The sequence below is a fragment of the Hyperolius riggenbachi genome, chromosome 4 (genome assembly GCF_040937935.1).
Source record: "Hyperolius riggenbachi isolate aHypRig1 chromosome 4, aHypRig1.pri, whole genome shotgun sequence".
In the NCBI taxonomy this organism is placed as follows: domain Eukaryota; kingdom Metazoa; phylum Chordata; class Amphibia; order Anura; family Hyperoliidae; genus Hyperolius; species Hyperolius riggenbachi.
The window spans coordinates 42,485,936-42,498,760 of NC_090649.1; the positions used below are offsets into that span (position 1 = coordinate 42,485,936).

The window sequence follows — 12,825 nt, forward strand, 5'->3', positions numbered from 1 at the left end:
GCACGCAAGTGTCCCAAGGCTGCTTTAACTTGTGTGTCTTAGAGTCATGTTTGCTGGGTACTAGGGTCCCTCTTCTCGACTGTCAGCCAGCACTGTGGCCAAGTGCCACGGTGACTCTTGCAAATGTCCTTAAATGGCTTCTGGCCTGCAGAGATGTCTTAAGCTTGAGAAGTGCAAAGTGTGGAGGTGTGCCAAAATCCTAGCATTTGCATTGGCCGGGTATCGAACCCGGGCCTCCCGCGTGGCAGGCGAGAATTCTACCACTGAACCACCAATGCCTTGCCCTGTTGCTCGGTGCTGAAAAACGTGGCCAGCCAAATCAGGCCATACAAGATTGCCTTCTTCTGTGCGGATGGCAAAGGTGAGGCTGGCGCCATTTTGCAATTTTTGACATTTCAGCTCAAGCAAGCAAGCCCGGCTAGCTCAGTCGGTAGAGCATGAGACTCTTAATCTCAGGGTCGTGGGTTCGAGCCCCACGTTGGGCGATCAAAGCTTCTCCTTTTACTTTCTACTAGGCAGAGCTCCTCCAAAACGATTACAAACCATCACCAGGCCATCACTTCCTCTTTCACATGCCACTCCCCACTCCCTTTGCTAACAAACGAAAATGTCATCTCAGCTTTCCCCTTCACTTTTACTCACACAACCTCTTTTAACAACTTTTCAGCAAAAGTGCTTCACCACCCCAAGAAAGAGAAAAACACTCCTTCTTACAATCTTACTCATCTTTCCTATACTACTTTTCTTATCTGCTTTTCCCAGATTTCCATTGGCTTTACTCCAGTCCTTTTGTCAAGGAGAGACTTACAATCAATCACTTGACAAGGAACAACCACCTGAAAGATACTCATTCTCGTATGCCTGGTGCACACCATGCAATTCCCCATCAGATAGATGGGCCGATAGATCCTTTCCGACAGACACGATCGGATTTCCGTTCGGATTTCCGATCACTACTATGCAAATCCATCAGAAAAACGATCGGAAATCAGATCGGACCTGCCGGAAATCATCTGTTCGACCCATCTATCTGACAGGCATTGGTATGGTGTGTATTAGGCTTTGCACTCCAAAGGTGCTCACATAGCAGTATGAGGAGGGCACTCTGCACACGGCCAGAGATTTAGCTGAGAGGATTGAAAAAAAGGAAGTTGCTCTTTCCCTTAACTTGTTTTTAGATGAGGTACTTCCCAACAAAAGTTACAAACCAAAAAGCCTTTCAGTCCCGGCAAGCAAAAAAAGTGGTTGCTTTCATTTGACTTAAGTTTGTTACTACTTTTTTTTCTGTACTTTTAGTATGTTTTCTTAATTGCTAGGTGCTGGGAAAGCAAGTTGTAGGTAAGCTGACACAACATCTCAACATCTACTGTGAGAAAACTCAGGACAAAAGTAGAATGAATGAGGGCCTAGAGAGAACGCTCCAAATTTGAGCAAGGCCCTGAGTAGAGTGCAAAGACAACAAGGCAAAAAGTTGTAAAACAACACCAGATGAGCAGATGCTGCTGACTTGGCATTTCCGAGGCTTTTCTAGACAGTTAAAAAGAAGCCTAATAGGTGAGTACTGGAGAGGGAGAGATGCTGCACGTCACTGGCACTGCTAGAAGACATGCAAGGTCTTTGGGCACGCAAGTGTCCCAAGGCTGCTTTAACTTGTGTGTCTTAGAGTCATGTTTGCTGGGTACTAGGGTCCCTCTTCTTGACTGTCAGCCAGCACTGTGGCCAAGTGCCACGGTGACTCTTGCAAATGTCCTTAAATGGCTTCTGGCCTGCAGAGATGTCTTAAGCTTGAGAAGTGCAAAGTGTGGAGGTGTGCCAAAATCCTAGCATTTGCATTGGCCGGGAATCGAACCCGGGACTCACGCGTGGCAGGCGAGAATTCTACCACTGAACCACCAATGCCTTGCCCTGTTGCTCGGTGCTGAAAAACGTGGCCAGCCAAATCAGGCCATACAAGATTGCCTTCTTCTGTGCGGATGGCAAAGGTGAGGCTGGCGCCATTTTGCAATTTTTGACATTTCAGCTCAAGCAAGCAAGCCCGGCTAGCTCAGTCGGTAGAGCATGAGACTCTTAATCTCAGGGTCGTGGGTTCGAGCCCCACGTTGGGCGATCAAAGCTTCTCCTTTTACTTTCTACTAGGCAGAGCGCCTCCAAAACGATTACAAACCATCACCAGGCCATCACTTCCTCTTTCACATGCCACTCCCCACTCCCTTTGCTAACAAACGAAAATGTCATCTCAGCTTTCCCCTTCACTTTTACTCACACAACCTCTTTTAACAACTTTTCAGCAAAAGTGCTTCACCACCCCAAGAAAGAGAAAAACACTCCTTCTTACAATCTTACTCATCTTTCCTATACTACTTTTCTTATCTGCTTTTCCCAGATTTCCGTTGGCTTTACTCCAGTCCTTTTGTCAAGGAGAGACTTACAATCAATCACTTGACAAGGAACAACCACCTGAAAGATACTCATTCTCGTATGCCTGGTGCACACCATGCAATTCCCCATCAGATAGATGGGCCGATAGATCCTTTCCGACAGACACGATCGGATTTCCGTTCGGATTTCCGATCACTACTATGCAAATCCATCAGAAAAACGATCGGAAATCAGATCGGACCTGCCGGAAATCATCTGTTCGACCCATCTATCTGACAGGCATTGGTATGGTGTGTATTAGGCTTTGCACTCCAAAGGTGCTCACATAGCAGTATGAGGAGGGCACTCTGCACACGGCCTGAGATTTAGCTGAGAGGATTGAAAAAAAGGAAGTTGCTCTTTCCCTTAACTTGTTTTTAGATGAGGTACTTCCCAACAAAAGTTACAAACCAAAAAGCCTTTCAGTCCCGGCAAGCAAAAAAAGTGGTTGCTTTCATTTGACTTAAGTTTGTTACTACTTTTTTTTCTGTACTTTTAGTATGTTTTCTTAATTGCTAGGTGCTGGGAAAGCAAGTTGTAGGTAAGCTGACACAACATCTCAACATCTACTGTGAGAAAACTCAGGACAAAAGTAGAATGAATGAGGGCCTAGAGAGAACGCTCCAAATTTGAGCAAGGCCCTGAGTAGAGTGCAAAGACAACAAGGCAAAAAGTTGTAAAACAACACCAGATGAGCAGATGCTGCTGACTTGGCATTTCCGAGGCTTTTCTAGACAGTTAAAAAGAAGCCTAATAGGTGAGTACTGGAGAGGGAGAGATGCTGCACGTCACTGGCACTGCTAGAAGACATGCAAGGCCTTTGGGCACGCAAGTGTCCCAAGGCTGCTTTAACTTGTGTGTCTTAGAGTCATGTTTGCTGGGTACTAGGGTCCCTCTTCTCGACTGTCAGCCAGCACTGTGGCCAAGTGCCACGGTGACTCTTGCAAATGTCCTTAAATGGCTTCTGGCCTGCAGAGATGTCTTAAGCTTGAGAAGTGCAAAGTGTGGAGGTGTGCCAAAATCCTAGCATTTGCATTGGCCGGGAATCAAACCCGGGCCTCCCGCGTGGCAGGCGAGAATTCTACCACTGAACCACCAATGCCTTGCCCTGTTGCTCGGTGCTGAAAAACGTGGCCAGCCAAATCAGGCCATACAAGATTGCCTTCTTCTGTGCGGATGGCAAAGGTGAGGCTGGCGCCATTTTGCAATTTTTGACATTTCAGCTCAAGCAAGCAAGCCCGGCTAGCTCAGTCGGTAGAGCATGAGACTCTTAATCTCAGGGTCGTGGGTTCGAGCCCCATGTTGGGCGATCAAAGCTTCTCCTTTTACTTTCTACTAGGCAGAGCTCCTCCAAAACGATTACAAACCATCACCAGGCCATCACTTCCTCTTTCACATGCCACTCCCCACTCCCTTTGCTAACAAACGAAAATGTCATCTCAGCTTTCCCCTTCACTTTTACTCACACAACCTCTTTTAACAACTTTTCAGCAAAAGTGCTTCACCACCCCAAGAAAGAGAAAAACACTCCTTCTTACAATCTTACTCATCTTTCCTATACTACTTTTCTTATCTGCTTTTCCCAGATTTCCGTTGGCTTTACTCCAGTCCTTTTGTCAAGGAGAGACTTACAATCAATCACTTGACAAGGAACAACCACCTGAAAGATACTCATTCTCGTATGCCTGGTGCACACCATGCAATTCCCCATCAGATAGATGGGCCGATAGATCCTTTCCGACAGACACGATCGGATTTCCGTTCGGATTTCCGATCACTACTATGCAAATCCATCAGAAAAACGATCGGAAATCAGATCGGACCTGCCGGAAATCATCTGTTCGACCCATCTATCTGACAGGCATTGGTATGGTGTGTATTAGGCTTTGCACTCCAAAGGTGCTCACATAGCAGTATGAGGAGGGCACTCTGCACTAGTGTTGGGCGAACATCTAGATGTTCGGGTTCGGGCCGAACAGGCCGAACATGGCCGCGATGTTCGGGTGTTCGACCCGAACTCCGAACATAATGGAAGTCAATGGGGACCCGAACTTTTGTGGTTTGTAAAGCCTCCTTACATGCTACATACCCCAAATTTACAGGGTATGTGCACCTTGGGAGTGGGTACAAGAGGAAAAAAAATTTTAGCAAAAAGAGCTTATAGTTTTTGAGAAAATCGATTTTAAAGTTTCAAAGGGAAAACTGTCTTTTAAATGCGGGAAATGTCTGTTTTCTTTGCACAGGTAACATGCTTTTTGTCGGCATGCAGTCATAAATGTAATACATATAAGAGGTTCCAGGAAAAGGGACCGGTAATGCTAATCCAGCAGCAGCACACGTGATGGAACAGGAGGAGGGTGGCGCAGGAGGAGAAGGCCACGCTTTGAGACACAACAACCCAGGCCTTGCATGAGGACAAGAAGCGTGCGGATAGCATGCTTTGTACCACCATGCAGTCATAAATGTAATAAAGATAAGTGGTTCAATAAACAGGGACCACGCGGCAACGCTAACCCAGCAGCAGCACACGTGATGGAACAGGAGGAGGCGCAGGAGGAGAAGGCCACGCTTTGTGAGACACAACAACCCAGGCCTTGCATGAGGACAAAAAGCGTGCGGATAGCATGCTTTGTACTGCCATGTAGTCATAAATGTAATAAAGATAAGAGGTTCAATAAACAGGGACCACGCGGCAACGCTAACCCAGCAGCAGCAGCAGCAGCAGCACACGTGATGGAACAGGAGGAGGCGCAGGAGGAGAAGGCCACGCTTTGTGAGACACAACAACCCAGGCCTTGCATGAGGACAAAAAGCGTGCGGATAGCATGCTTTGTACCGCCATGTAGTCATAAATGTAATAAAGATAAGAGGTTCAATAAACAGGGACCACGCGGCAACGCTAACCCAGCAGCAGCAGCAGCAGCAGCACACGTGATGGAACAGGAGGAGGCGCAGGAGGAGAAGGCCACGCTTTGTGAGACACAACAACCCAGGCCTTGCATGAGGACAAAAAGCGTGCGGATAGCATGCTTTGTACCGCCATGTAGTCATAAATGTAATAAAGATAAGAGGTTCAATAAACAGGGACCACGCGGCAACGCTAACCCAGCAGCAGCAGCAGCAGCAGCACACGTGATGGAACAGGAGGAGGCGCAGGAGGAGAAGGCCACGCTTTGTGAGACACAACAACCCAGGCCTTGCATGAGGACAAAAAGCGTGCGGATAGCATGCTTTGTACCGCCATGTAGTCATAAATGTAATAAAGATAAGAGGTTCCATAAACAGGGACCGGCAACGGTAACCCAGCAGCAGCAGCAGCAGCACACGTGATGGAACAGGAGGAGGCGCAGGAGGAGAAGGCCACGCTTTGTGAGACACAACAACCCAGGCCTTGCATGAGGACAAAAAGCGTGCGGATATAGCAGCAATGCTTTTTGCCGCCATGCAGTCATAAATGTAATACAGATGAGAGGTTCAATAAACAGGGACCGGAAACGCTAAACCATCCCAGATGTTCATCGGTCATGTTACTTGGTTGGGGTCCAGGAGTGTTGCGTAGTCGTTTCCAATCCAGGATTGATTCATTTTAATTTGAGTCAGACGGTCTGCATTTTCTGTGGAGAGGCGGATACGCCGATCTGTGATGATGCCTCCGGCAGCACTGAAACAGCGTTCCGACATAACGCTGGCTGCCGGGCAAGCCAGCACCTCTATTGCGTACATTGCCAGTTCGTGCCAGGTGTCTAGCTTCATGCCCGGTTTCAGGTCCAGCGGTGCCAGCCACAAATCCGTCTGTTCCTTTATTCCCCTCCAAATTTCCTCCCCTGTGTGCTGCTTATCCCCAAGGCAGATCAGCTTCAGCAACGCTTGCTGACGCATGCCAACAGCTGTGCTGCACTGCTTCCACGATCCTACTGCTGCTGGTGCTGGGTTAGCATTTCCGGATGAGGTACAGCTTTGAGATGCGTTGGAGGAGAAGGAGTCAGAGAGGTAGGTGCTGCTGTTGTTATCCAGCTGTTTGCGGCGTGGGCAACACCCGCGCCGTAGCAGGTGAGGAATCGCTGCCAGGCTCCACAAGGTTCACCCAGTGCGCGGTAAGGGAGATGTATCGACCCTGGCCGAACGCACTCGTCCAGGTGTCAGTGGTGAGGTGAACCTTGCAGGCAACGGCATTCTTCAAGCTTCGGGTTATTTAGCTGACCACGTGCTCATGCAACTCAGGCACTGCAGAGCGCGCAAAGTGGTAGCGGCTGGGAACCACGTAACGTGGGATGGCCACTGACATCATGCCCTTGAAGCTGTTTGTCTCCACCACTCGATATGGCAGCATTTCGCAGGCCAGAAGCTTGGCTATGCTGGCTGGCTGTTACTGCCACGGCCCGGGGGTCATTTGCTGGCAATTTCCTCTTGTGCTCAAACATCTCAGAGACAGACAACTCAACCGTAGCGCTGCACACCGAAGGGCTGTTGGTTGTTGTGTTTGATGAACACTGGGAGACCTCAAGAGCACTAGTCCGGAAAGTGACAGTGTCAGCATCGTCTGATGTTTGTGAATGTTGTGAACCACGCAATGGCTGGGCTACTGCTGCTGCTGAGGCGGGTCTGGTGGTGAGTCTGGTGAACCCAAGGGAGGCAGTGTTGCTGGTGGTACCCTGTCCTGCCGCGTTTGCCCACAGAGTGGTATGTTTGGATAGAATGTGGCGGCTCATGCTGGTGGTGGAGAGGTTGTTAATACTTTTCCCCCTGCTCAGGCGGGTCTTGCACACCTTGCAAATCGCCATGGTAACATCCTCAGTGCAGTCTTCAAAGAAAGCCCAGACTTTAACTGGCTGAGGACTCGGACCTCGTGCGTGATGTGCTGGTGCTGCTTAACCCACTGCTGGACGCTTGAGAGGTCATCCAAGTAATTATCTGGTCCTGTTCTTTTGGATCTGTGAGGGTTGTTGTCCTGGACAACGTGGGCAGTATTGAGTGGGTTTTCTTGGGTGCTCCCCTGTGGCCTGTACGTGAACCGTCAGGGGAAACACCTCTTCCCTTGCCCCTCCCTCTTTCACCGGATTTCTTCCTCATTTCACTTATCCTTAAAGTACACGCTGACTGGCAGCAGTACAGTGGCAGTACAGAAATGCTATACAGTGGTGGGTGAGCGGTGTACCACTATTGTCAGCAGTGACACAGAGCACAATGCTATACAGTGGCGGGTGAGCGGTGTACTACTGTTCCCAGCAGACACAGAGTGGAAGTAAACACAATGCTATATAGTGTGGCTGAGCCGTGTACACAGAGTGGCATTAAACACAATGCTATATAGTCTGCTATATAGTCACCCCGAACAGGGTGATGTTCTGCAGAACCCGAACAGTGGCAAACACTGTTCGCCCAACACTACTGGGAGGGAACGCAGATTTTAGTACCTAAACACACGATACAACATGTTTTCCGGGGTCGGACTCTGAGGCACATACAGATGGTCCCGATCATCATCCTCATCATACAACTCTTCTCCTGAGTCTGACCCACCCACCACCTCTGCCACCCCAACATCCCCAGACACAGACCCCTCATCGTCCTCAACATTAACTTGGGATGCTGGCCTGAGCCAGACCTCCTCCTCCACATCAGGCCCCATCATCTCCTCAATGGCAGCCCTCATTAATCGCTCTGGCGACGGACTGATGGACACAACGTTCTCCTCCGGGGAGGGCTGCTGCTGACCACTGGCTGCTGGGGTGGATGTTATAGCTTGCGTGGGGCGTTGGCTGTTGCTGTTGTTGGGAGTGCTGCTCACAGCGGAGGTCTCTGGGGAACTCATGTTGAGCTCATATAGTGGTTGACGGTGAGTGGAGTATTACTGATCCCAGCAATATACACACTGACTGGCAGAGTACGCAATGCTATATAGTGTGGCTGAGCGGTGTACACAGAGTGGCAGTAAACACAATGCTATATAGTCTGGCTGAGCGAGCGGTGTACTACTGTTCCCAGCAGAATCAGAGTGTCAGTAAACAATGGTATATAGTCTGGCTGAGCGGTGTACACAGAGTGTCAGTAAACAATGGTATATAGTCTGGCTGAGCGAGCGGTGTACTACTGTTCCCAGCAGAATCAGAGTGGCAGTAAACAATGGTATATAGTCTGGCTGAGCGGTGTACACAGAGTGTCAGTAAACAATGGTATATAGTCTGGCTGAGCGGTGTACACACAATGCTATATAGTCTGCTATATAGTGTCAGTAAACAATGGTATATAGTCTGGCTGAGCGAGCGGTGTACTACTGTTCCCAGCAGAATCAGAGTGGCAGTAAACAATGGTATATAGTCTGGCTGAGCGGTGTACACAGAGTGTCAGTAAACAATGGTATATAGTCTGGCTGAGCGGTGTACACAGAGTGTCAGTAAACAATGGTATATAGTCTGGCTGAGCGGTGTACACAGAGTGTCAGTAAACAATGGTATATAGTCTGGCTGAGCGGTGTACACAGAGTGGCAGTAAACACAATGCTATATACTCTGGCTGAGCGAGCGGTGTACTACTGTTCCCAGCAGACACAGAACAGTAAACAGAATGCTATATAGTGTGGCTGAGCGAGCGGTGTACCACTATTCCCAGCAGACACAGAACAGTAAACAGAATGCTATATAGTGTGGCTGAGCGAGCGGTGTACCACTATTCCCAGCAGACACAGAACAGTAAACAGAATGCTATATAGTGTGGCTGAGCGAGCGGTGTACCACTATTCCCAGCAGACACAGAACAGTGAACAGAATGCTATATAGTGTGGCTGAGCGAGCGGTGTACCACTATTCCCAGCAGACACAGAACAGTGAACAGAATGCTATATAGTGTGGCTGAGCGAGCGGTGTACCACTATTCCCAGCAGACACAGAACAGTGAACAGAATGCTATATAGTGTGGATGAGCGAGCGGTGTACCACTATTCCCAGCAGACACAGAACAGTAAACAGAATGCTATATAGTGTGGCTGAGCGAGCGGTGTACCACTATTCCCAGCAGACACAGAACAGTGAACAGAATGCTATATAGTGTGGCTGAGCGAGCGGTGTACCACTATTCCCAGCAGACACAGAGTGGCAGTAAACAGAATGCTATATAGTGTGGCTGAGCGAGGTACACAGAGTGGCAGTAAACAGAATGCTATATAGTGTGGCTGAGCAAGCGGTGTACTACTATTCCCAGCAGACACAGAGTGGCAGTAAACAGAATGCTATATAGTGTGGCTGAGCGAGGTACACAGAGTGGCAGTAAACAGAATGCTATATAGTGTGGCTGAGCAAGCGGTGTACTACTGTTCCCAGCAGTGACACAATGACAGGGGGGACCCTGGCTAGCGTGGCTGGAGCGCGAACTACCCTGCCTGCCTACCCAAAGCTAAACCCACAGACAAATGGCGGAGATATGACGTGGTTCGGGTATTTATTTACCCGAACCACGTGACAGTTCGGCCAATCAGAGCGCGTTCGGGTCCGAACCACGTGACCCGTTCGGCCAATCACAGCGCTAGCCGAACGTTCGGGGAACGTTCGGCCATGCGCTCTTAGTTCGGCCATATGGCCGAACGGTTTGGCCGAGCACCGTCAGGTGTTCGGCCGAACTCGAACATCACCCGAACAGGGTGATGTTCTGCAGAACCCGAACAGTGGCGAACACTGTTCGCCCAACACTACTCTGCACACGGCCTGAGATTTAGCTGAGAGGATTGAAAAAAAGGAAGTTGCTCTTTCCCTTAACTTGTTTTTAGATGAGGTACTTCCCAACAAAAGTTACAAACCAAAAAGCCTTTCAGTCCCGGCAAGCAAAAAAAGTGGTTGCTTTCATTTGACTTAAGTTTGTTACTACTTTTTTTTCTGTACTTTTAGTATGTTTTCTTAATTGCTAGGTGCTGGGAAAGCAAGTTGTAGGTAAGCTGACACAACATCTCAACATCTACTGTGAGAAAACTCAGGACAAAAGTAGAATGAATGAGGGCCTAGAGAGAACGCTCCAAATTTGAGCAAGGCCCTGAGTAGAGTGCAAAGACAACAAGGCAAAAAGTTGTAAAACAACACCAGATGAGCAGATGCTGCTGACTTGGCATTTCCGAGGCTTTTCTAGACAGTTAAAAAGAAGCCTAATAGGTGAGTACTGGAGAGGGAGAGATGCTGCACGTCACTGGCACTGCTAGAAGACATGCAAGGCCTTTGGGCACGCAAGTGTCCCAAGGCTGCTTTAACTTGTGTGTCTTAGAGTCATGTTTGCTGGGTACTAGGGTCCCTCTTCTCGACTGTCAGCCAGCACTGTGGCCAAGTGCCACGGTGACTCTTGCAAATGTCCTTAAATGGCTTCTGGCCTGCAGAGATGTCTTAAGCTTGAGAAGTGCAAAGTGTGGAGGTGTGCCAAAATCCTAGCATTTGCATTGGCCGGGAATCGAACCCGGACCTCCCGCATGGCAGGCGAGAATTCTACCACTGAACCACCCATGCCTTGCCCTGCTGCTTGGTGCTGAAAAACGTGGCCAGCCAAATCAGGCCATACAAGATTGCCTTCTTCTGTGCGGATGGCAAAGGTGAGGCTGGCGCCATTTTGCAATTTTTGACATTTCAGCTCAAGCAAGCAAGCCCGGCTAGCTCAGTCGGTAGAGCATGAGACTCTTAATCTCAGGGTCGTGGGTTCGAGCCCCACGTTGGGCGATCAAAGCTTCTCCTTTTACTTTCTACTAGGCAGAGCTCCTCCAAAACGATTACAAACCATCACCAGGCCATCACTTCCTCTTTCACATGCCACTCCCCACTCCCTTTGCTAACAAACGAAAATGTCATCTCAGCTTTCCCCTTCACTTTTACTCACACAAACTCTTTTAACAACTTTTCAGCAAAAGTGCTTCACCACCCCAAGAAAGAGAAAAACACTCCTTCTTACAATCTTACTCATCTTTCCTATACTACTTTTCTTATCTGCTTTTCCCAGATTTCCGTTGGCTTTACTCCAGTCCTTTTGTCAAGGAGAGACTTACAATCAATCACTTGACAAGGAACAACCACCTGAAAGATACTCATTCTCGTATGCCTGGTGCACACCATGCAATTCCCCATCAGATAGATGGGCCGATAGATCCTTTCCGACAGACACGATCGGATTTCCGTTCGGATTTCCGATCACTACTATGCAAATCCATCAGAAAAACGATCGGAAATCAGATCGGACCTGCCGGAAATCATCTGTTCGACCCATCTATCTGACAGGCATTGGTATGGTGTGTATTAGGCTTTGCACTCCAAAGGTGCTCACATAGCAGTATGAGGAGGGCACTCTGCACACGGCCTGAGATTTAGCTGAGAGGATTGAAAAAAAGGAAGTTGCTCTTTCCCTTAACTTGTTTTTAGATGAGGTACTTCCCAACAAAAGTTACAAACCAAAAAGCCTTTCAGTCCCGGCAAGCAAAAAAAGTGGTTGCTTTCATTTGACTTAAGTTTGTTACTACTTTTTTTTCTGTACTTTTAGTATGTTTTCTTAATTGCTAGGTGCTGGGAAAGCAAGTTGTAGGTAAGCTGACACAACATCTCAACATCTACTGTGAGAAAACTCAGGACAAAAGTAGAATGAATGAGGGCCTAGAGAGAACGCTCCAAATTTGAGCAAGGCCCTGAGTAGAGTGCAAAGACAACAAGGCAAAAAGTTGTAAAACAACACCAGATGAGCAGATGCTGCTGACTTGGCATTTCCGAGGCTTTTCTAGACAGTTAAAAAGAAGCCTAATAGGTGAGTACTGGAGAGGGAGAGATGCTGCACGTCACTGGCACTGCTAGAAGACATGCAAGGCCTTTGGGCACGCAAGTGTCCCAAGGCTGCTTTAACTTGTGTGTCTTAGAGTCATGTTTGCTGGGTACTAGGGTCCCTCTTCTCGACTGTCAGCCAGCACTGTGGCCAAGTGCCACGGTGACTCTTGCAAATGTCCTTAAATGGCTTCTGGCCTGCAGAGATGTCTTAAGCTTGAGAAGTGCAAAGTGTGGAGGTGTGCCAAAATCCTAGCATTTGCATTGGCCGGGAATCGAACCCGGACCTCCCGCATGGCAGGCGAGAATTCTACCACTGAACCACCCATGCCTTGCCCTGCTGCTTGGTGCTGAAAAACGTGGCCAGCCAAATCAGGCCATACAAGATTGCCTTCTTCTGTGCGGATGGCAAAGGTGAGGCTGGCGCCATTTTGCAATTTTTGACATTTCAGCTCAAGCAAGCAAGCCCGGCTAGCTCAGTCGGTAGAGCATGAGACTCTTAATCTCAGGGTCGTGGGTTCGAGCCCCACGTTGGGCGATCAAAGCTTCTCCTTTTACTTTCTACTAGGCAGAGCTCCTCCAAAACGATTACAAACCATCACCAGGCCATCACTTCCTCTTTCACATGCCACTCCCC

The 12,825-nt window shown here is 48.7% G+C and overlaps 8 non-coding genes across 8 annotated transcripts; 5 read left to right on the top strand and 3 right to left on the bottom strand.

Annotated features, from left to right (window-relative positions):
- Nucleotides 1–207: 207 nt before the first annotated feature.
- Nucleotides 208–278, bottom strand: TRNAG-GCC (transfer RNA glycine (anticodon GCC)). The gene has a single exon. It is a non-coding gene; the product is annotated as a tRNA-Gly (tRNA).
- Nucleotides 279–412: 134 nt separating this feature from the next.
- On the top strand, nucleotides 413–485 carry TRNAK-CUU (transfer RNA lysine (anticodon CUU)). The gene has a single exon. It is a non-coding gene; the product is annotated as a tRNA-Lys (tRNA).
- A 1,343-nt stretch (nucleotides 486–1,828) lies between these two features.
- On the bottom strand, nucleotides 1,829–1,899 carry TRNAG-GCC (transfer RNA glycine (anticodon GCC)). Its single transcript has one exon. It is a non-coding gene; the product is annotated as a tRNA-Gly (tRNA).
- Nucleotides 1,900–2,033: 134 nt separating this feature from the next.
- Nucleotides 2,034–2,106, top strand: TRNAK-CUU (transfer RNA lysine (anticodon CUU)). Its single transcript has one exon. It is a non-coding gene; the product is annotated as a tRNA-Lys (tRNA).
- Nucleotides 2,107–3,449: 1,343 nt separating this feature from the next.
- On the bottom strand, nucleotides 3,450–3,520 carry TRNAG-GCC (transfer RNA glycine (anticodon GCC)). Its single transcript has one exon. It is a non-coding gene; the product is annotated as a tRNA-Gly (tRNA).
- Nucleotides 3,521–3,654: 134 nt separating this feature from the next.
- Nucleotides 3,655–3,727, top strand: TRNAK-CUU (transfer RNA lysine (anticodon CUU)). Its single transcript has one exon. It is a non-coding gene; the product is annotated as a tRNA-Lys (tRNA).
- A 7,305-nt stretch (nucleotides 3,728–11,032) lies between these two features.
- Nucleotides 11,033–11,105, top strand: TRNAK-CUU (transfer RNA lysine (anticodon CUU)). Its single transcript has one exon. It is a non-coding gene; the product is annotated as a tRNA-Lys (tRNA).
- A 1,548-nt stretch (nucleotides 11,106–12,653) lies between these two features.
- Nucleotides 12,654–12,726, top strand: TRNAK-CUU (transfer RNA lysine (anticodon CUU)). Its single transcript has one exon. It is a non-coding gene; the product is annotated as a tRNA-Lys (tRNA).
- Nucleotides 12,727–12,825: the final 99 nt, after the last annotated feature.